The sequence below is a fragment of the Ambystoma mexicanum genome, chromosome 1q, assembly GCF_040938575.1.
Source record: "Ambystoma mexicanum isolate Mex_15411 chromosome 1q, UKY_AmexF1_1, whole genome shotgun sequence".
Lineage (NCBI taxonomy): Eukaryota > Metazoa > Chordata > Amphibia > Caudata > Ambystomatidae > Ambystoma > Ambystoma mexicanum.
Window position 1 is genome coordinate 1,184,811,465 of NC_090922.1, and position 21,518 is coordinate 1,184,832,982.

Sequence of the window (21,518 nt, forward strand, 5' to 3'; positions counted from 1 at the left end):
TTCTGCCGAGGGGCAGATCGAGGGAGCAGAGACAAGAACTTCACCTTTTTTATTTTTATTTTTGTTTTTTCCATGTTCTCTATTTTTTCGCATTGAACAGGTTCCAGCATGTCCTCAGGACCGAAGCAGATTTGGGAGGTGGACTGGGAACTCACATATTTTGAATATATACAGTAAAAGTGACTTATCTAAGTGTTAGTCTAATCTATTTTCCATAGTCTAGCAAAGATACTGAATCCTGTATCAAGAGACAATCGTCACCCGCAAGAGGGGGTCACTTGTGAAGCACCAGACACTTTACGATACAAACTGTTCGAGAACAAGTGAGTTGGGGAGAAAAGAATAAACATTGACATTTTGTGATGATTGAAATGGGGGCCCAGAACAGTCACCATGTCATCCCACCAGCAGAGGGGCGCCCCCGCTTCCCTGGAAGGAAATGCTGCCGCCTTTCATACCGCGCGATTATATGTATATGTATGGTGATTATCATTGTCTTTCTGTCATTAACAATCAGAACTGCATTCGTCATTGGTGCACGAAACGGTCCAATTGCAGTGCATCCACCTGATGATGTACGCATGAGTCCCACAAAGGCACCCAGACCCTATATAGTCATTCCAGTCCAAAGAAAATCTGATGGTAAGGTAAATGAACTAAAATTGAATGTAATTAGCAGTAATACACACGCACATAAGGTAACGAATGAAGAGAAAAGCTGGAGACACGGTCAGCAGGGAATAAATTAAAACATTGCACTAACTACTCCACGCACCCATACACCGAATGCACACAAACTAGGGCATGTGTCAATCACTGCAGAACCTCAAGCAAAGGCAGCAGCGAGTACAAGACTGCCTACCGAACAATCAGCCCCAGAAAACAATGAGAGAGACCGAAAGGAATCTAATGGAAGGCCGACTAATGCAGACATAGCAAAAGCCCTTGAGAAGACAGAAGCGGCTACGAGGGGATTCACTGCAAGGACACAAATGTTGATAGATCATTTATTCCCATTCATAGCTAGAGTGAAGAAACTACATGAGGAACTGAAAAATAAACCCACAGAGATTGTACTGACAATCACACAAGTTCCAACACAAGGAACAAGTACCAAGCCCATGATGCAGCCATACACAGGGCCGGTGACAGGCTGGTGGCTAATAAAGACACTTATAGAGGGCAGGAAAAGGATGCAAGAAGAGAAGGAGAGAATTGCAAAACCTTCACCTACCACATCGATGCAGAGAAGGAAACCTGCTCCATTGACCAGAATGTCCGAGAATCCCCCAGCAAGGAAAAGCCACACAGACGCATTTAGAGATGTAGTTATAGCGAACTACAGGAAGAAACTAAGAATCAAGAGAAGCCTGCATGAAGGTAACAGTGAACTGAACGACTACCTAGACAGCACAGCACATCTGTAAGGAATAAAGGATTGTGGGGTAAAAGAAAGCAGGTACGGCATAGATAAACTACACTTCCCAGTAGGCATGGGGAAAATGTAGTTTCCTGGGCCGTTAGGTCACAGCTGCTAGTGATCTGCAATTAGTGCGGGTCTTCATAACGGCCGCTCGCCCATGCTTCAGTGCTGTTGATTAATGATTTGGAGAGCACGGGCGGCGGCGGCGACGGCAGCAGGCAGGAGCAAAGCAGACCACTTAGAAGAGGCGTGAAGGAGTCACGCTAGCCATGCCGTGTGTAATCTTGATTCCTGGGCTGCGGCGGTGAAAACTTTTTTACTGCTTCATTTATTTCAGGTCCGGGTCTGTCACGGATGACTCCCCGGGCCATAAAGTTAAGTGGTGCCTATGTTTATGTACTTGCCGGGCTGCGGCGGTGAAAACTTTACTTATTGCCTCATTCCCTGCAGGTCCGGGTCAGTCACGGATGACTCCCCGGGCCATAAAGTTAAGTTTTGCTTAGGTTTATTTACTTGCCGGGATGCGGCGGTGATTTTGGGGAAAAAACACTGACTTTCAATGCATTTATGTCTTCGCTGGGCTGTGACGGTGTTTTTTTGATATGCCATGTAACTTTCATTTGAGTCCAGGCGATTTAATGAAGAAAGTCCGGAATTATGTGCACACTAATGGTGCTTCCATCTTTTGAAGCTAATTAGTGCGGAAGGTTTCTGCCAGAGATATTATGTTCTGGACACAAGAGAGATATTGTGTCTAGAAAGTCTTTTAACATGGATACTAGGTGCCTTCCAAGTACATTGTTTCATGATTTATGAAGTATCTGAGTGGGTCAATGCTGTCTAGTTCATTATGCACGCAATATTGACAAGTCATGATTTCTAATGCAGATGGTTTTTTGTTTATGCACAAGTTAGTGTACGGTTACGTGAATACAGGAGTCAGGTCAGGTTGTAGGAGTCATTATTGAAGATTTCCTTCAATTCATTAGGTGTTCTTTGCTTGTATATGTCTTTGTTTTCCCTTCCTTTCCTTTATTTATCCATCCCCTTTCCCTAACTCCATCTTCCCCCATTGGCTGCCACGTGGCTACCTGTATTCTATAGTCAGGCGCCCGTGCCAACCACGGTGGGAGGGGTCGATCCATTTGACTTCTGTGGTTCGGGAGAGAGGATTGAAAACCACTCTCCCTTAAGTTCAGAGATTTTGACACATCTAGGAAACAACATTTGGTACCAGCACATGAAAGAAGTTGGAAGAAGAAAATCAGAAGGAGAATGCTTCGTTTGTGCACTTCTACCGTAAAGCATGGGGAAATCCAAGATCTTCGTGGCTGTAGAAATTGACGTCTCGACAGCACACTGTCTTTCACACGTAGCAATGTGCAACACCAGAGGACAGTTCATGGGAAGAGACGCCTCATTGATATGGGCAAACGAGACAAATTACCCCGATGTAGATGATTATATACAGGACATTAAGACGAGAAATAGAGCCCATACAAGGAATCATGTGTTCAGGTACGTGAAGCCTGGAGTTAAAGGAACAGCAATCAGATGGGAAGTGAACCCAAAGTTAAATGTCCAAGGAAAAACTCCAGAAGAGGCAAAAAATTGGAAGAACAGAGGCCAAATGTAAATTTGAGCAACAGTGTTTTCACCAAACGGATGGGAAGAAGGAGTGGTGATCTACCGAGCATGGATACATCCATGGAGCCGATAAGGAAGCAATAGAGAACTCACAGAGGTTGTGCAAACCTTTATGGCTGAAACTCACAAGATTACTGACATGGGTCGAAGACAGAGGAGGACCCTTGCAGATAGTGCCGCTTGAAAGCCCGAAATTGTGCTTCAGGAACAATGGCACGAGGAAGATGGGAGAGAATCAGAACTGCGGACGAATCTTTGAAGCTCCAGGAATGACTCACGGAACTGCAGTAATTATGGATCATTACTGGGCGTGTGGATCCAAAGCATACATAAGACTGCCGAAAAACTGGGGAGGCATATGCACAATAGTGAACGTCCACGTTCCTGCACTAGCGATCCCAAAGAGTGACCTGTATATCAACAGTTTCCCAAAAGCAGATGCTCACCTAAGGAAAAGGAGATCTGTGGAACTGGTATCCCGAATAAAGAGAGAGAATGACTTTTCTGCCTAATCAGAAGAAGCATTTCATGCAATGCCATACAAATACAGGCTGTTTAGTCTTACCTCATCAGTGTTCGCAACAATCCTCATGCCAAGATTCCAGGTTGGAGCAAACACTAAATGGTTGCAGATAAAATCAGATTTTAGTTAAAGTAACTGTGGGAGGTATTTGGACATTGTAAAACTCACATTATAAATCTGACATCATTTTCCTGAATTCCAACCAGCTGAGAGCGAGGCGGAGACTATCACCCTTGTCCAATCCCGTTGTTAGAGGCGTGTTTAGTTAAGCCTGCCCCGGTCATATACTTTGATGATGTCACTATGCATTATAAATAAGAGTCCCTGACAAGACTCTAGACACATACTCTTCCTGATGTTCTTGCGCTGCGTTCCTGTTCCATCCATCCAGACTCCAGATCCCAACTACAAGGCTAAAGCATTTCTGTCCCTACTCCAGAGCCCACTGCAAAACCCAAGCACTGCTGATCCTATTCCCAGCAAGGCCTCAAATCTGAAAATCCACTAATTTCCTATTAAAGAGGGGAAAGCTGTGGTGTTTTTGGGAAGCATCCTGATACCACTAACTGCATGCCATCCTGCCATCATGCCATCCAGCTGACCTTTAGTATCCGGTGACCAGAAGTGCCAGTCCAGAAGTGCCTTCCGGTGACCAGAACTGCCCAGCTGTTTGTCAGGCGCTCTGCCGTGCAGTGACCAGAACCGTTGACTGTCCAAAATCCCAAACTAAAAGTGGACTGTGAGTATAAGCACCACCCCATCTGGACCCATACCCTATCTTGTCTTTATCCTTATCCCACTCTCTAAGTCATCCTATCCTTACCATGCTAACTTGTTAAAACTGTCAGAATTATTCTTGAAACCCTGCCCTTGATTTCTAGTACTAGCGCTATCTCTTTAGTAATGTGGTCTTGTGTAAATCCTAAACCATTAGTCCTATTTCGAGTGATCGGACTGGTTCCGCCAAGGTTGGGCACTGGGGTGAGAGGGTTGAACTCGCAAATCAACCCTGGAGCTTACTGTGTCCCTCTTTGGTGCCTAGCCTGAATACTCTAGTGTAAAGTAAAACCACACTCCAAATCAGTGTATTTTACCCGTTTGTTATTAAAAACCATTTGGGTAATTTCCTGCGGGAATTGCAAAATTGCAAAGTTTCCAACGTGTCATTTTGCTGCAATCTGTTTTAAACTTGTCACTCATTTTCTAACTGTATGCTTTTGGTAATCCATTCTTTGTGATAGCTAGTGTCTTTGCATTGTTGCTTTAGTGAGGAATTATATTTGCTTCAAGGTTTTTAACAAACATTCATTATTTATTTGTCCATTTCCGTGTGCCATTTTATAACATTGCAAGGGGTTTCAAATCCGTTTTTCTCTCTTATTTAGGGAGGGAAGGTCAGATTTGGATTCGGTTTCCTGTTCCTTATTCCTGATTACCTGCTGCGTCTGTTTATCCACTCAGAATTGACTATTTGTGGGTTGAGGGAACATTCCAGGGGGAAATTCTAACTTGGGTACTATCTTACCTAAACCAAAAAGTGCTCCTATTCCGCAGTGCTGTGTATATGTTCCACTAGAAAGTAAAACCCAATGCATTGCTCACATTCTCATTGTAATTATCACCCCATTGGTGATTGTTGCCCCATATTAAAAGTGTATGATTTCTTTTGAATTTAAAATAAATAAATAAATATTGTATTTTACCAACCAGCCTGGTTCATGGTCCATTGTGACCAGGGGTATTTGAAAAGGGTGTGTGATATGAGTGGTATACCATCTCAGTATTGAATCAATATTAAAAGGTAAGCATTTCAGTCATGCACCGCATACTAGGACGAGACCAAGGTGTGTCGCCTGGTTGAAATCCTTAACACTGCAGTGGCTATGATGGGCAGTGCTGAGTAAAGCACCTTTCAACGTGGTTTGAACGTGCTCGGAGCGTCCAAAAGACCTAGAACTATGAGTGATACGCAAGGGCGTATCATGAGGTTTTAAAAGTAAAGCAATTCCAGTGTGCTCTAAATGTTGATGATCTGGAATGGACAGTAAAGCGGAGAGGTTGTTGTTTGGATTACCAAAGCAAGAGAAAATGACACAGTTCGGACGGTTTCGTTCGCATCACCAAAGCAAGAGATAAGGACTTGGTTCGGATCATCAGTTAAAGCAGTCAGAATGTCAACTGAACAGTTTTGTGTACCGGGTCCGTTGGTCTATAGCGTGCCCTGGGGCTACGTTAATGCTGTTGTTGTTTTTTTTTTATTTCCTGATAACACAGGTTGTGCTGCTACTGTGCTAAAGTGATCAGGTACTGTTTAAGAATTCTCTCTTGGAAGAAGTGGGAGGTCAACTGCAGAGTGGGATTGGTCCCGGCACCGACCTCTTATAAAGTATATATTGCAATGTTATTGGCTGAAATAGTTGCCGCAATTAATAGGTTGAAAGGCCTGAAAATGTTGTCAGATTTGGGGGCAGTTTGATTCCATTGTTGGATATATTGGTGGGTTAGTGACAAAAGATTTCACCATCACAGTGCTTACAGTGAAACAAAATGTGTTGGTCTCAAACTTAGATTGTGGGTTATGGTGGTGCAGGTTATATGACAAAAAGGAGTTTTAAGGGCATATTGTTGTTGTGGGGTATGCAGTTCCCAGTTGTTGCGGGTGCCAAAGTGGGTGGCATGTGACTGGCAATATTGGCGGCATGTTGTGAGGCCAAACTTGGTGTTGAAGTATGGCGCCAAAATGTGTGCTTATGGGGAGTTCTGATGACTTGGCGGTTTGCTGAATTTCAAAGCCTAATGTGAGTTGTGTTTTTCTTTGCACTGTAATTAACTACATTTTTCTTCCACAGGACACTTCCCGTAAAGGACTTTGCAAGCTTAAATGTTGGACTCAGGTGTGGTGTGTAACCCTTGTTTACCATATTTTAATGCCCAATTTGCCTAGCTGGTGTGGGTGTGGGGAATGTGTGGTGCATGGTGTGTGGAGCATGTGGTTGCTCAGGTCTGGTGCCAATTGGTGTGCGGGTTTTGGATGCCCGGTGTTCTGGTGCCATTTGGTGTGCGGGTTGTGGATGCCTAGTGTTGATTGAGCCAATTGGTTTGCAGGTTGTGAATGCCCAGTTTTTGTGGTGCCAATTGGTTAGTGGGTTTTGGATGCCTGACTATTATGGTGCCAAATGGTGAGCGGGATGAAGATGCCCGCATTTGTATTGCCAATTGTTTGAGGGATGTAGATGCCTGGCGTTTTGGTTGGTGCCAAATGAGGGGAGTGGAGCTTTTGGTTTGCTTCAGGCTGTTAGCGGGGTTTGGAACCCTGTTTTGTGTTTTGGCACTATTAGTTGAAGGTGGACGGAACAGGATGGATTTAGGTGTTTGTTTGGCTTGTTTTCGGTTTGCACTTGAAGGCGGGCTGGTTCCCTTGTGTGAGTTCTATAGTGGGACAGCTATAGGATTGTGGATTGTTCTGGAGTTAGCTACTTTATGGTTCCCTGGGGGGGCATTGTTGCTCGGAGTGGTTTGCTTGGTAGGTGGCTTTAGAAGGATAGTCAAATGTTTGTGGTTGTTACAAATTTCATTGGGGACTTTTCCTTCTGTTTCTTCATCTGGTGTGTATTGTTATATAAGGGGGGAGGTGTGTTGTGATCTACCTGAGCGGGTTGTACCTGTGGAAACAGAAAAATAATATGAGGCCGGGAATCCCAGAAAGAAACACACCAACACAGGTTACAAAGAACATACAAGTGCTTTATTTAAAAGCTACAACAGTTACCAAGTCAATTGACAAACGGATAGCTATTCGGCTCTCAGAGTAACATAAAGAACTTCAACGAGGGTTCTATGTGTTAGTGAGAGAGACCGTACATTGGAATACTTGGGCCTTTTATACAGTTTGTCCAGCCCTTAGCCTACCCTCTTGCGGGTTAACCATTCTATGAGCCGGGCCTATGGGTTCCTTGCCAGGTCAATCCTGTAATATATGCATTTCGATTGATTTCACTGATATAGTTGTACATTTACATATAGGTCAACGGTAGGACAAGGTCTCAGTTCGCGACCCCGACAAGTGGCCTGTAGGCATATTAATTATTCATGTGTACGGAGGTCACAACAGCCAGAATCTTACTCAGAATGTCATTCGGCCTCCGTTTTGATATTCAGGGTGACTTCCATATAACAAGAGAACCTAAAATGGCGGCTTAATCCAAGATGGCGACTTACATTACTTTCTCTAAGGTCAAGACCTTGCCGTGGAGTTTGTTCGCATATGATGTTTAGACAACTTGGCGTAGGCCAATACACATACAATTGTTACGATAGGAGGCATACTATTGTTTCAATTCCGACATACCTGTGTGTGTCTGAGCATGGAGTGTTGGGCCTATGTAGAATGTTATGATGCAAGGCTCCTGGGGATTCCACCAGAGTCAGTAGGGATTTGGTGCTTGAACACAGGGGGACCGGTGGATGTCTCTCTAGTTATGAACTATGTCCCTCTAGATGAACTATGCTTCTCTCTTAGATGAACTTGTCCTAATTGTACTGTACTTACTCCCTAATATACTTACCTGAGTCTGTGAACCTAAGTAAAGTTGTTCCTGTCACCTGAGGCTCCAGAGTGATCTGTCTTACCCAAAAGGCCCACCTCAACACTTACCAACGGGGTTGCCTCCTTTCATCCATGATTTGATGATAAGAAGCTTACCTACCAGACACGTAATTCTGATTAACCTTCTGTCTTTCTTGCTAGCATTTCCTATACAGTCATGCAAGCATGGTTCTGGTGACACCGCAATATTTAAACAAGCATTGGCAATGCCAACAGTTTGGGCTTTTGTGCAGGCATAGGAAAGGTACTTTCCTGGCATTGCCCTAGTGGTGTTAACTGGCTATCGATGGTAGCAAGTGCAAAATGGCGCGAGTACATCCGCAACTAATAGCAGGGCCTGGCAAATGCCTAATACTTATACGCAAACCAAAACTGTTGGCTTTGTCAACTATTGTTTTTAACACTGTTTTTAACACGACTTCAGTGAAGGTCACACATAATGCTTATACATAGAATGGCTAAAGCCAGACCTGGTTAAGCATCTTTATTACACCTATAGCAGATTTACAACTCCAATTAAGTCATGAACTCTAAGAAGACGTCTTTGAAAAAACACTGGCAGGCCCTTTGAGTACAGAGTTTGATGGTACGGCTTGATTAATAAGCTCAAAAATGTTTCCCTATATGTACTTGAATGCAATAGTTTTGCCTTATAGGTGATGCTTGCTGCCACCTAATAGCCCAAACTAAGAAGTAATCTCAGTTATTTTTAACCATACAATATTCCAGAAGTTCACACTGAGGGCGCTCCCATAGAAAGAGTAAACATTTGGAGGAGGGTGAATGACCAGATAAGTATGATAATCTTCTTTACTCCTAGTCCTCTTGACTCATCACAGTCCTTACAAACTGAATCCGCCTTCCAGTAAGTAACCTCGATTATCAAATTTGAGACTATTACCCCTTCCCCTAACTGTTTATGAAGTCCCTCCCATCCTCCAAATCCATCTTTGTTTGAACCCTAAAGGGGCAGTCGATTGGTAGGACTGCGAGGGCCTGGGGGAGGACGTGATGAAAGGAATGTGAAGAGTCAGGAGATCTAGAAATAATGGTGATTACCATATGTAACCTGGACATTACCACCTGTCCTCCCTTTCTCATCACAGTCCTTAAAGATTGAAGTTCTAAAAAGCAGTACCGACTACCACTATTAGATGACATAAAACATAAAAAGATATTGAAGAACACAGAAGGATGCTTAAAGTAATTTTTTTACAGTCTCTGCAACCTAAGACTGTGAGGCCTGAAGGGTCAAGAGTCAAAGTCTGTTGGCAAGTCGCCTCTCATGGTCAAACAATAGTGCCTGAAAAGAATTTGAGGTCTGGCGCATGTAGCTGCATTGCAGATGTCCCTAAAGAGATGCCCTGAGCCTCGGCCCTGTGATGCAGCTATACTTGTGTTGAGGTGACGCTGTTGGAGAACTGACAGAGAGACCCCAGCATGAGAATTTGCTCTAATGATGACTAATGGCACCCATTAGCTTATGTTGGAAGATGCTGTCTGGTTACCTGTGGTACCACCAAAATCAACGAAGAGAGAGTCTGAATGATGAACCAGGACAGTCTGATCAATGCAAAGCTTCAGGGCCCTAACCAGCTCCAATTTCTGGAGCCTTTTCACTCCATAGAACCGGGGAAAAAAGCAGGCAATGTCCTGATTCTTATGGAAAATGAAATCGAACAAGGACATGAAGGAGAGATCTGTGTGTAAACACGTATTTCCTGTGGGTCGCCATTGTGAGCATGGGCTATGTGTCATGCTTTGTTTAACAGGCATGTTTGTCTTTCTTCCTTTCCTGTTGTCAGTTTCACTTTGCTGCATGTTTCTGGCACAAAGAGTTTGTCAGTAGCAACATTGGTAGGTTCCACCAGCAGGGAGAGCGGGGCTGTCCGTGAGGTGATTTCACTTCAGGACCGGCGCGATCCCCCCTGCTGGCAGAAACAAGTGGAAAGTCCCCAGGGAGTTTAAGAGCCTCGATGGGCTCAAGAGGGGGAGAGCGCTGGGAGAGACATGAGAGAGGGGAACTCCAGACCGTTGCGCAGGGCATCCAGGTCCTCAGTGGTGTCAGGGACATTCCTCCACCCATAGGCCGTCCGCCTGTCTGGGTCGGCATTTCTATCTCGCCCACCCAGGGTCGAGAGACCGTGCCAGGGTACATTATCTGAAGGAGCTCTCGGTGAGTGCTACACCCTGCCCGCCACCGCTCGAGAGAGAGAGAAAGAGTGGGGTCGGTTCTCAGCGCTGTGTCATAGCAACCAGGTAGGAAAGGGACAGAGCAAAACAATGGATACCGTGCCCTGCGTGTGCCGGCACTTGGCGAACACGAGGGCGGTCTATCATCAGCTGTAAGGTAATGTTCTCCACACCGGTTCCAGTGATGCTGAGAGGCTGTTAACGCTGAGTCGCTCCGCGGGGTGTGGGGATGAGGTAACGTGCTTAATAGAGAAGTGGATTTGGATGCCTCCGAGGACACGGTGTGTAAGGCCCAGTGGTGCCCTGAGAGGGTTTGTTCATCTAAGTAGGGGAATCCTCCTGCTTACCTTCCAAAGGCCCGTCTTACCCCGTGGGGTACCTTTGGTACTGTTCCGCGCCCCTAGGTTATATCCGCAATGGGGGCAGTGATTTATACAGTCCTGAGCTTGGCTCTTTGCCAGCTGGGTGGGGAATCTGAAGATTCCCGCTGGGACCTATCCGCAGGGGCTCGCCATGTGCATTGTAGAGGTGGAGTGTGGCCCGGTGTGTCCTGACTGGATGATTGGTGGATTTTGGTGTTAAGTGTTGTACGTCTTAGTGGCATCCTGCCGCCAACCGTAGAGAGGAGACACTGGTCCGACCAATATCATTATTTATTTACCAACTGTGAATGCACTTGTTCTCAGGTGATCCCACTGATCTATTTAATTATTTATTTACCAACTGTGAATGCACATGTTCTCAGGTGATCCCACTGATCTATTTAATTATTTACTTACTGACTGTGATGTGAATGCCTTTGTTCTCAGGTGACTGTACTGACCTATTTACTTATTTATTTACCAACTGTGAATGCACTTGCTCTCAAGTGATCCCACTGATTTATTTAATTATCTATTTACCAAATGTGAATGCACTTGTTCTCAGGTGACCCTCTGGCCTATTTCATTATTTATCAACTGTGAATGCACTTGTTCTCAGGTGATCCCACTGATCTATTTAATTATTTATTTACCAACTGTGAATGCACTTGTTCTCAGGTGATCCCACTGGGCTATTTCCTTATTTATTTACCCAATGTGAAGGCACTGGATCTAAATGTGACACCACTGGTCTATTTGATTATATATTTACCAAAGGTGAATGTACTGGTTCTCAGGTGTTCCCACAGGACATGTTTCAATATTATGGTAACTAAAGTGAAATTATTCATACCATAAGGTGAAGGAAAAAATAACTTTTAAGTTTTGATTCTTGCGAGTACTAGCAGAGAGCACCTCCACTGGGAGCACAGTGAGGTAATATTACTCAAGTGTAGTGAGGATTGGTTTGACAGATTTCAATTGCATAAACAAAAGCGGTTCACGCTGGTTATAAGAAATAAGGCTGTGTCTTTTTTATTTAATCAGGCGCACTAATATAGCTGTCTGTCATCTGGGCTCTGATGAAGGTCCATCATTCCCCCCCTGGGTTTTCATTTGCTGGTGCGCATGTATACAGTAAGGTGTTAGACCCCTATGCTCATGTCTCCTAGAGGTTGCTGCTCAATCATCTCTAAGACTAAAGGGGAGAAACACCTTACACTTTTGAAGGCACTGCTGAGATCCCAAGTGGGGGGGAGCAGCTGGGAGGGGTGGTTACCAACAGGATCTTTGAGCAAAATCGTAGTGGTTATTTACAAAATGGTGCATGAGTATGTGTTACACTGGATACGAGCTGAAGGGCTTAGCCCCGAAGCCTGTTTCATTGTAGGTGAGATCCCTCTACACATTACAACAGATGAGGTATTAGCCATGGCTGGTCTCTAGAATCCATCACTGGTAAAGTGAAAAGTGTGCGCTGCATACCTGGGCAAGATGCCAAATGTTATATGCTTTGTTATGGTGAAGTTTCTTTTACAGCTAAAACCTTGCCAGGCGAATCCAAGGTGGGGAACGAGTGTTTACCTGCCCAGTCTGGCACATAGATGCTTGGCCCGGAATACCTCTCCGCCCAGAAGCTACGACCCCCCACCAAGGATGCCCTTGTCATTGCTGCTGCAGTGGCTGAAGCAGCTAGAGTAACTATGGAGCATCAAACACAATCACCTTTAATTAGTGAACATGGGGCCTACACCCGCTTGTGCCCCTTTTCAGGTGAAAAACTTGTGTCCAAAAGAGAAGAGGGTTATGAAGTATGGGCCGGCCTCGCTCAACTTATGCTGCATGACTGGAAAGTGTCAGATCAAGAAAAGAGGAGATGAGTGATAGAGGCATTGCGAGGACCTGCACTAGAGACGGTACACACTGAGTCCTGATCCGACTTCCCTACAAGTGATGGGCACCCTGGAAGGAGCGTTTGGCACTACCGAACCCGGGGCAGATTAGATGATGAGGTCCCATGCCACCTAACTGAAGCTGGGAGAGAAATTATCTGAGTTCTTAAAGAGGATTGAAAAATGTTTGCGCCTGGCACACCATAGAGGAGTAGAGTTCCCAATTGAACCACTGTCGTTTGAAGCAGATACTTAGAGGAGCCAAAGACGCTGCCATACCCATCCTCCAACTGAAGCTGCGTGAAAACCAGAAACCGCCGATGTCAATGTCCAGAGCCACCCTGTTCAAAGCAAGATCCCAGCACCCGACCATGCTCTTACTCAGCAGAAACAGATTGAGGAGCTGCACCAACTGATAAGAAAGCTACAGACCCAACTGCTACCCAGGGAAAATCCGAATGCAAATCAACAGCAAGGCAGAGACTTTTTTCCCTCATCACGTGAAAGAGAACACCAGGTATTTAGACAAGCCCAAGAGACTGAGAAAATTTTACCCAATCATCTGCAACTTTACCACCATGGAGATTTTGCCATCGATGTGGGGATGACAGCCACTCAACTCGTCTGTGTGACCAAGACTATACCCGAGTAGCTGCTCGATTTACTACATTGAAACCAACTCCAGCTCGAGCATTGTCGAGAAATGCCCAGGAGGTTGTAGCGCAGGAGCATCTAGAACCTTGAACACAGGAGTAAGCTCCACTGCCAATACCTCTCGTGTGGCCATAAGGACACAAAATTCGACTCACTAACTACCAAGTGGCAGATTAAGGCTCAGGAGGGTCCCATAGATGACCATCTCCGTCTCGTCCATGAGCTCTGTAACTCCAAGAAGATGTCACCAGCAACCTGCAACAGACTACAAACTCATGCCCATTTCCCCAGAGGCATTGCTGCGGTACTGATTGGGCCCCCTATGACAATCCCAGTTGAACTTGAAGGGCGAAGGACTACAGCACTACTGGACAGTGGCTCCCAGGTCCCTATTGTGTATGAGCCGTACTATCGCCAACATATGTCACATCTGCCCTTAGAACTGCTAGAATGGCTAAATCAGATGGGAGTCGGAGATGCCGCCTGCCGATATCTGGGGTACATCTGCGTGAAGATCCACCTAAATCAAGAGGTGCCTGGAGTAAGCACCACTTTGACCACCCTGGCATTAGTATGCACCCCCAAAACCCCATATCCAGAGGTACCCCTGGTCATGGGCACCAAGTCTGCCCTGTTTGGTACCCTCGGCAGGATGCGTATGGAGATGGCAGGTCCCAATTTGCACATTTCTGTTGATGCTCCCAGCTTGCCAACAAGTCTACCTTAAGAAAAGCATGGAAAAGGCAGCGTAACCTGACGGACCTGTGGGAGATGTGACCACCTCTAAACACAGTCAACTTGACATACTGCCTGATCATACAATGATGGTACCTGGCCTTGTAGAACTCCAAGGTCAAAATTGTTACAGATTGGTGATGGAGGCTCCTGAAGGTGAAGAACTGCCTGGAGGCCTGATGGTCCAATGCACACTGATCAGTGATACCGGCCAGGAGTGACCCACATTAGAGTCCCTATCACTAATGTCACTGATAAAACTGTGCATCTACCCGGAGGCCTGAGAATCACAAAGTTTCACGTTGCTGACTCGGTGGTGCAGATTGCTGGAACCTGAAGCACCTATCCTACCTTGGATGTGGGCAAGATAAACTTTGCGGAATCCCTGTTGTCGGAACGTGAAAAGAATCATCTACAAGACCAACTGGCCTTGAGGAGAGATGTGTTTTCAACCAGTGACTGGGACTTGGGTAAAGCCAAGGGCGTACAGCACCACACCCGTCTGAACGATGACACCCCTTCATATGAAGATTGCAAAGGCTGGCACCTGCGGATGTGGAGGACGTCTGGCATCATCTCGAAAACTGCTGCATGCAGGTATAATCCAGGAGTCGAGAAGCCCCTAAGCCTCCCCCATCATGGTGGTGCGAAAGAAGAACCAGGATTTGTGGGTGTGCACCGGTTACCGGTGGCTCGACAGCAGAACTGTGCCAGACCAATATACCACCCCCCAAGTGGATGAGGCCCTTGACTGTCTGGTGGGGAGCCATTCGTTTTCGGTCTTAGATCTCCAGAGTGAATATTACCAGATTCCCATGTTACCTGAGGATAAGGAGAAGACGGCCTTCATCTGACCGTTAGGATTCTACCAGTTTACTGAAATGCCACAGCAGATATCGAGAGCGCCAGTCACTTTTCAATGTTTGATGCAACAAACAGTGGGGGACATGAACTTATTGAGGTGCTGGTTTACCTAGACAATGTGATCCTGTTTGGGAGGACCTTGGAAGAACATCACCAAAGGTTACTGAAGGTTTTGGATCGTCTCCAGCAGCAGGAGCTGAAAGTATCCCTTGAAAAATGGCAGTTTTGCCTCACCAATGTAAAGTATATTGTCCATGTGGTGTCTGCTGAAGGAGTGAGTGTGGACTCCGCCAAGATGGAAGTCCTTGCCCGCAGAACCTGCAAAAGCTGAGATGTTTCCTGGGGTTCTGCAATTATTACCGAAGGTTTGTGCCAGGTTTCGCCAACATAGCCCAACCGCTCACGGAATTGACCAAGGGTTATCCAGACCCTCAGAAGACGGCTGCCAGCTGTAGGAATCAGTCCACGACCCGGTTTCATCCTAAAGAGGACTTTGGTCTGCAATGGAGTGAGAAGTGTGAACAAGCCTTTGCCCAGTTAAGAGAAACTCTTACTGAAGCACCTGTACTGGCTTACGCTGATCCACACCTGCTCTATATCCTACATGTGGATGCCAGCATTGATGGGTTGGGCGCCATACTCTATCAAGAGCAACAGGGAACCGTCAGACACATGGCATTCACCAGCCGGCGGATGAACCCCTCCGAATTCAACTACCCTACCCATAAGCTGGAGTTTTTGCCCTGAAGTGGGCAGTGTCTGAAAAATTGCATGCCTACCTGTATGGAGCTACTTTCACAGTGCGAACAGACAACAATCCATTAACATACATCCTCAAGTCCGCCAAATTGGATGCTAATGGCCATCGTTGGTTAGCGGCTTTGTCCATGTGTAATGTAAGTGATTTCAATCCAGCACTCCAACTAAGTCAATGCCTAGTATGGGATGCCCAATGGAAACCCTTATTTATATATTTTTATGTCAAAGTTCTTTTAATTGTGGATGATGACCCTTATATAACGCCCCTCTCTTTGAATCCCCCCGGCCTCACTGAGCCAAGAAGAAGGTTTGTTTTGCAAATTAAAAGATTTATTTGAAGAATTGAACAATATATAGATTACACTTTTATGAATAATATCTGAATAGCACACTTATGAATATGAACAATGATCAGCAATGGGTAATATTACAATATCAACAATCTCTTTAATCAATTAGGAGTAGAAATAGGAATAAGAACGTAGCAGAGAATACTACGTATGGTTCAAGGAAATGCAAGGATAGGAAAGAATGCAGCACAGAAGTAAGACTTGATATGACTTCAATCAACAGATAATATGATCACTCTTCCCCCTGTTACTCACTCCCCCCAGTATGCAATATGAAGAGGTGGAAGAGGGCACACAGGTTTTAGGAATAACAGTCAATAATGCAGTTCAATCCCGATTCCCCCAGCAAGCTTAAAGAGAACAAGAATGATTTTAAAACAGGTCAATTGCTTTGAATTGTGGTTTGAATGGAATGGGAAAAATGCTAAAAATGATTTTAATTCACTAAATGGGATTCAGAACTAGAGAGAGTTGCTTTGGATTAGGTCAGGTAAGCACTATCAATGATGGTAGAATGATTTGCAGATTGAAAACGAAATTCAGCAGTTGAAAACAAGAAACAGCTATTTGACATGTGGTAAAATTGAGCCAAATTGCATATCCGCAGCAACTTTTCTGCGTGCGGGAAACGTGATTACGGAACAACTATAAGGAATTGGAATGTTGTTTTGGGTTCGTTAGAAAGCTGAGGATGTTAGCTTAAAAATGACGTTTACATTTTCAAAAGTTACAGAGGTTTTTGTGAAGGTCGATTTTTCAGAAACAGAGTCAAGATTTAAAAATGAAAGATGCGCTATTGAAGATTTAAAACAAAGATTTCTTAACACTAAAGAGTCTATGGAGCCGCAAACTACACAACAGCCCAGCCACCTATCCAGAGGCACCTCTGGAAGGTTTCTGTCTGAACGAGACGATTGCCTTTCTCCAGAAAATATATATTAGCGCCAAGATGATTATCACTACAATTATCAAGGATTATGTGGAGGAGAGAAGAATTTAGAATAGACAAAAGAGATTCAATAATGCAGTTATGGATAGGTTGGAATAGTTGAATAGGACCACTTTAAACTAAGAGATGACTATGGACAATTCTACACTAAATACTCACTCCTATGGCTTTGGAATGGAATGGGCCCGTCAAAGATCTGGTCAAGGGTTTGGACTTTCTCTAGCCACCGGACAGGATCAGGGCACCTGACTCTGCTCCCAGCAAGGCACTCTGGTCGGCACGGCCTCTTGGAGTGGATCTGACGGGTTCTGGGTTACAGCTCTGCTCTGCGGGTCTGGATCTGGTTCTAGCACAGGGTTCTTAGCCAGAAGCAAAACAGCTCAGCTAGGCTGTAGAATGGTTTAGTTAGGACCCGTGGAAGTTTAGGGGTTAGACTCAGGTTGCTAAAGATTCTGAGGGCCAGCTGAGAGAGTTCAGCTTTTTGGGTTAGGGCTCTCTGCTTCAAAGTTCTAGAGTTTGGTTCTAGAGTCTGGTCTCTGGATCTATGTCTGGAACCTGGATCTTCCTGCAGGGTGCTTCGCCAAGAAATTAGTTGAGGAGTGGAAAAGTGTGTGTCTCTGGGTCCTCAACAGTCCCTATTCATCTATTTCCAAAGTGGGTGGGGAGGCTGATTATCTATGCCCAACCCTCTAAGGATCTGATAGGTCAGAGAATGTCCTGTCCCCTGATTTCAGAAAGGAGCAGTGTGTCATCCTGTGTCATCATGTGTCATGTTTATGGTTAAGGGAAAAACCCTCCCCTTTGTGTCTGTACAGTATATCGTATTTTTCATAAAAAACATATTCACAATATGCACAACTTATTAATAGTACACATACACATCACAGATTAATTAAGGCACGTCTCTGTTCAATTCCGATATTCCTATGAGCTTTCCTATGAGCTTTGGTTCGTAAATGACAACTTTTTCGCGCTTTTGGTGGGTTTCTCAATGTTAGTTCTGCAACAATTTTTATACATGCATGCACGTCCCCTCTGGGCACATTCCTGTAATTTTTCATGTTCCTAACATGAACACCATGGCTACAATATGAATAATTTCCGGGGTTCAGTCTAAGAACATCGCAGAGATTCCAACTTAGTCTTAAACTGTGAGCAAATTTTTCATTTTAACATATTTTTGTCAGTTCAGTACACTTTGCTATAAGCATTTTTCTAAACATACATTTAATCCAACGTCAAATCAACAATTTCAGTCTGGCCCGCCTCCACAGATCGGCTGAGTTACAGGGTCACATGGCCTGCCTTCCTGCCAGAGCAGTTTTGTTGTCAGTCACACCCGAATTAGCATTCCCATTCAGCTCAAGGACTCCATTGTCTGCACTGAGAGCAACAGGCCGGTGTGCCCCTCCCAGTTCCTTTTCACACCAGCCTGCCATTCTCTTAGCCAAGGGCAGTGGCTGTAACGCTCACCTGGCTCCCACGGAGGCGCTGACCTGGTCTGGATTGCTGTGACCTCTTCAAGCGTGATGCGCAGAATTCGAAACACCGACTGAACGGGACCCCCAAATCTGGCTTGTCTGACCCGTAGAAAAATCTTTCTGTAGGTGAAGAAAGGGGATTAACTGACTGCAGAGTATTGTGATTGCTTCCCACCTCCCCTTTGCTCTTCTCTGACCACCTCCGAAATCCCCAATCAAGGCTCACTTTAATGTTTGAATGGATGAGCTCTCCATCCTGCTTCTGGTGCAGGGGCGCGTATTTGACCAGTTACTTCACTGGTTTCGGAAGGCGAAATGCCGTAAGTATGCAGTTTAAAAAGTTCCAGAATAGAGTCTTCTCTTTGTTTGCTTTTCTTAACCTGCGATCTGTCCTTATTTTCAGGTGCAGAGTGGAAGTGATGCTTCGAGGGATATTGCCGGAGATAAACTCAGGTGAGTTCGTGATAAAATGATCCCTTTAAATGTCTTTGAATCCCTCTAGTAATGTCTTTCTTTTTTCCCCTTAGGGGCTGGGGTGCCGACCCGAAATGAGGAGTGGTTCCGTCAAATATGGCCAGGTAAGTCTTGTGACGGAAAATCAGGCTTTCCTCATTTGTTCCTCCTGCTCACCTTTTGTCTGTTCTTCTCCCCTGCAGGTGCAGAGATGTGGCGGAATGCCCAGAAGGTCGCGGTGGATAGTGAAGAGCCCACGAGGCAGGTGAGTGATGCGCAGTGCTGCTACAAGTAGCGCAATGCTTTTAAAGAATGTCTATCTTCAGGATCGCTGGCATGATGATTCCGGAGACAGGTAAGAAATTAGATTAAGTTCTTGGTTTTCACCTTTTCTCTTCCCTTTCTTCCTTTCAGATATCCCAAGATCGAGGCGGGCGTGGCTGGAGGCAAGATGCAGGAGCAGGCACGGTGAGCGTTCAGCTGCTAGATGCAGAGCAACGCGAAGCACGTGTGGCAGTCCGGGCATGGTTTAAATAGCCTTGGAAGAAGTTCCAGGTAAGTATTCTTCCACGGTCCCCACCCAAGTAAAATAGTTCCTTTGAGAAAATAGTCCCTCCTAAGCCTCATTTGGCTTGAGGCTTCATGCAGCATGGTCTGCGTCAGGTAAGTGCACCAAACACCCTCTTTTATGAGCCTGGCACCTATGGCGCCAGGACTGATGTCCAACATGAGCCTGGCGCCAAAGGCCAAAGGCGCCAGGACAAAGTCCAAAGATCCCCTATTAGGGGCCGCTGGGCTTTTACCCGAGGGCATGATGCCTGCTCCCGGGGATGCTGGGCCTGTCCTATTGCTCCGGGGGTAGGCATCATGACAGGGGCACGTTTCCTTTGTACAGGGAGAAGGTGTGGAATGTGTTTGAAGCACAGTGTGGGAAACTTTAACTCTTAAACCCAATGTCTGAAATTGTCTTGCCTTAAAATATAACTCACATTTTTCACAAATACATCAACCAATTTCTTACTTCAAGCCTTTTCAGAATATAGTTTTGAATTGTATCCACCTCTTAGGCTTCTGATAGCAAGTCTTTCTTTGGCATAGTTTGAGTTCAATGTTCAACTTTACACAAAATAGGTTTTAAATCGCCGGCTTCTGACAGAGGTGAGTAACGGTATTACACCCATTTTTGACAGATTTCTTCCAGCAAGCAATCCTCAAAAGTGGACTTTGTTCAGGTAACATATACTTCTGTGGACATTATATTTATGTGGATTCTTGAAGTAAAATGATGTTCACCACCCAACAAGGAGGTAGGATCTTTTTGGGTGGTTTGTGAGCCATGATTTTTGCAAATTTTTGACAATCAAGAAAACGGATTTCCAAACAGCTCTGTGTTTCTTTTTGGCAATCAGCATTGCTTTTTTCAAGTGATTTCAGGCTACTTTGTGGGTAGCCCAATGGTGGGTTTTGACAGTGATCTTGTGTGCTAACTAAGATAGGTAAAAGTGGATGGCGGCCTATTTTTCAGATTTTTACTGCGCACTTTCTGGTGATTTCTAGCGAGCAGCATGCTTTCCGGCGGCCGTTATGATGTTTCTGCTGCAAGCAATGCACAGTAATATTGCAGGGCTTGGACTAGTGGGTTGAGACATCCCACAACAACTTCCAGTTGGAATATCGCCCTGGAGTAAACAACATAGATGCAGATGCACTGTCTCGAAGACCTCCCCCTGACGACAGCTCCAAATCCATCCCTATCCAGATTGCCTCAGTGGCCGAAATGAAAGCCATCTTGTGACAAGGAACTTGTCAGACCGATGAACCAGTCCGTTTTATTGACTGCCTAGGAGGAACCAAACAAGGGGTCTCAGCGAGCTATAGTGATACGACCAGTTTAATGGCTCCTGAACTGCCGCATCGGAACCAGACGGATCTGAGACAAAAGCAGTTGCAAGACTTAGAACTACGAGAAGTGCTGCAACGCAAAGAGAACAGCGCCAAAGGGGCATCAGAAAGTAGAAACATGCCCAATCACCAGATCTATCGCAAAGAATGGAAATCGCTAGTGACAAAGGGAGGAGTACTGTATAAGGAGAGTCAAATCCAAGGGTGCCTTATACACCGGCTTGTGTTGCCATGCTCATTACGTCCACTGGCCCGGCACTCCCTGCATGACCAACATGGACACTTGGGAAGTGAACGGACATTAGAGTTGGTACGAAATCGATTTTACTGGCCTCGCCTAGGCCCTGAAGTAGAAGAGTATTGCCACACCTGTGCCCCATGCATCGCCAGAAAACCCCCCAGTCATCCAGCTGCTGCACTTCAACATCTACAGAGCTCTGGGCCCATGGACTTAGTTTGTGTGGACATCCTGAGCCTTGAAACTGATAACGGAGGGATTCAGAACCTCTTGGTAGTGACATATCATTTCACTCAATATGCCAAGGCCTATGCCACCGGAGATCAGAAGGCGACTACCATAGCGAAGGTACTCTGGGTCAAATTCATTGTGCATTATGGCTGGCCTGCTCGCCTACATTCCAATCAAGGGCGAGAATTTGAATCCAACTCATCAAAGAACTCATGCAGTTTATTGGGGTAAAGAAGACCAGAACATCCCCTTACCA